The sequence below is a fragment of the Solanum tuberosum genome, unplaced genomic scaffold (assembly GCF_000226075.1).
Source record: "Solanum tuberosum cultivar DM 1-3 516 R44 unplaced genomic scaffold, SolTub_3.0 scf00078, whole genome shotgun sequence".
NCBI lineage: Eukaryota > Viridiplantae > Streptophyta > Magnoliopsida > Solanales > Solanaceae > Solanum > Solanum tuberosum.
The window spans coordinates 82,890-85,761 of record NW_006239005.1 but is presented as its reverse complement, the minus strand read 5'-3'; the positions used below and the strand labels follow the sequence as shown (position 1 = coordinate 85,761).

The following is a 2,872-nucleotide window of genomic DNA, read 5'->3' as shown; positions in this document are numbered from 1 at the left end:
TGTACCTTTGCTTCAAAAGGAGCCAAAATCTCCTCTTTTCGATCATGTTCGTTCGACACATTTTCTGTACACATAAATTTTATAATAAGCTCAAAACACTAAAAAAATGAGGTAACAATACAATTATGCATAAAATATAAAGTAATAATGTAATATAAATATATACTTTCGGCTGAATATCACTCCACAATTTTAACATCTATAGTTAGAGGTATTTTTTTTTTTTAAAAGAAGAGAAATCATAGAGAACAGGAAATTTATTAATGGAATAAAGAATGATTATGTACTTCAAGCCTTAAGGAATAGCCTCTTATTTCTCAAAGGAACAATAAGTAAATGAATTTAATTAGTTGTGGGGAGAATATGATTAGAAAAATATTGAGGATTAACAGAGTTTAAATAGCTATTAGAAATTAAATATAATCATTAATATTGTAATTATTAAAAAAAAATGAAGTGTTGTAATTAGTGCTAACGTTTTTTCTAAAATTAAAATATAGTGCTAACGTCTTTTTAAAAAATTAAAATGTAGTGCTAACGTTTGTGTTACTGCTAATTTAATTTTAAATTTTAAATATATAGTTAATTCCAATTATTTTGTAATAGAATACCAACAATTTCTGTTAAAAAGTTTTATAAAAAATTACTCTCTTTCTTTATTAGTAGCATTTATTTAAAATAACTTTTCCTTCCAAATGTAACGGCTAAGTAAAATTACTCCCTTTCCTTATTAATAATACGGTAAAATTACTCCATTTCCTTATTAATATAACACGTAATTTCTTCAATTAAATAACGGAAAAGGGTCATATTTTCCCCTGTATTATTATACCGACCCAATATTATAATCATTTACCACTCATGTAATCAATTTAAACCAACTGCTAATACCATATTTCCCTCGCCAGTCGTCACTTTCGTGTAGACAAACACAGGCATCAACAGAGAGAGGGAGCTGGGGTGATTCCGTTTGAATGAGATTTTAATTGGTGATTCCATTTGAATCACAAATTAAAATCTTTGATTCAATAAATTTGTAGAATATTTTTATGCAGCAATGAAATTGTTTGTGGTAGTTTGTCTCGTGTATACAACTTCGATTTTCTTTTCTTCAGAAAATCAGTTAGAGCATTATGACAGAAAACAATGTTTATCAAATGACAAGAGTGTTTTTTTCTTTAATTTCTTTCAAAAAGTTTTTGGGAAAAGTTAAAATCCATTGAAGAAAAACTAATGTCAACAATACATATCATATGCTGCATCTCATCTAGATAACCTTGGTGATGTAAATGTACATCTATATGAGATGCAACCCTAGTTCTCTCTGTGTTGATGCCTGTGTTTGTCTACATGAAAGTAACGACCGGCGAGGGAAATATGGTATTAGCAGTTGGTTTAAATTGATTACATAAGTGGTTAATGATCATAATATTGGGTCGGAAAAATAATTAAATTGAGAGTAATTTTTAATTGTGATAAAAACATATCCATGTAGGCGCAAGTAGGATAATAAGAAATAGAAAAATGAGACTTAACTGTTCAAGGGCAAATATGACCCCAAAGTTGGATGTCAAGGGCAAATATATCAAAAAAGTATGACGAGGGGTAAATATAGCCTTCTTCTAAGAGTACAGGGGCAAATATGACCTTTTTCCGATTAAATAATTGTTAAATAGTATTGGAATTATTCATTAACTGCAATAAATGCTAATAATAAAGAAAGAGGGTAATTTTTTATAAAAACTTTTTAACAGAAATTGAAGAAAAAAATTCAAAATTCTAAGAAAATAGAGAAATAATAATACTGACCAATGAGCTATGCCATATCAGCGGACTTATTATCCAGCTTTATATATATATATAAATTGTTTGAATACAAATTAAGTGATACTTGAAAAATAGTATTTAAAGTTAATTTTAAAAATACACTTAAACATATATATTGTGTTTAAATATGTATTTTAATTGAAAAAAATTAAAAATTCTGGAAAAAAAATCTTTAACTTGAAAAATTGGCTTGAAACATCTTATATTTATTTATTTTTTAATAAATAAATTCATTTTACTATCATAAATAAATGTCGTATAATATTAAAAAGAAATGGTTGATAAACATAATAAAGTCTATATACCGAACAAAGATTGGTATCTAATGTCATGGTTTGTCCAAGCGTATCCGTTTAGTTAATTTCAACTTACTCCTATAATGTCTGTTATCAAATGAGGTACGTTTTTTATTTGCGTCGTACACTAAACTATATTGGGTGCGTAAAACGGTAAAAGAGAATTTAGATAATAAAGTTTTTGAGAAGAAAATGTACATTCAAGACCGCATAGCGCAGTGGATTAGCGCGTTTGACTTCGGATCAAAAGGTCGTGGGTTCGACTCCCACTGTGGTCGACTATTTACTTTTTTTTATTGTGCAATTTCTTTGTTTTTTTTTCTTCTAGTTTATTACACCTAGTACTTTTTAATGGGGGTTTCACAATTACCAAGACATATATTTTCTCCGTTACAATTTATTTGTTTGATTTTGATTTTATCACAATTTTTTAGAAAATACAATAGTTTTTAAATTTTATGGTTTGAAATTAAAAATTGGTAGAATGTACTGAAAATATTCAGACTTGAGGTTGTAAACATGTCATACCATGTAGAAACAACAACAATAGCAACATACCTAGCTAGCATTTGGTCATAAAATTTCAAATATTTTTAGCAAGTTATATTCCGGTGAAGTTTTACCATGTATTTGGATATAGTTATTAAAATAAATTTTTAAAACATATATAATTTATACTCATCAATTTTAAAAACTATATATATATATATATATATATATATATATATATATTACGTTTGTATTATCGT

The 2,872-nt window shown here is 26.8% G+C and overlaps 1 non-coding gene across 1 annotated transcript; it reads left to right on the top strand.

The window, feature by feature from the left end:
* The first annotated feature begins 2,327 nt into the window (after nucleotides 1-2,327).
* TRNAR-UCG (transfer RNA arginine (anticodon UCG)) lies at nucleotides 2,328-2,401 on the top strand. The gene has a single exon. It is a non-coding gene; the product is annotated as a tRNA-Arg (tRNA).
* Nucleotides 2,402-2,872: the final 471 nt, after the last annotated feature.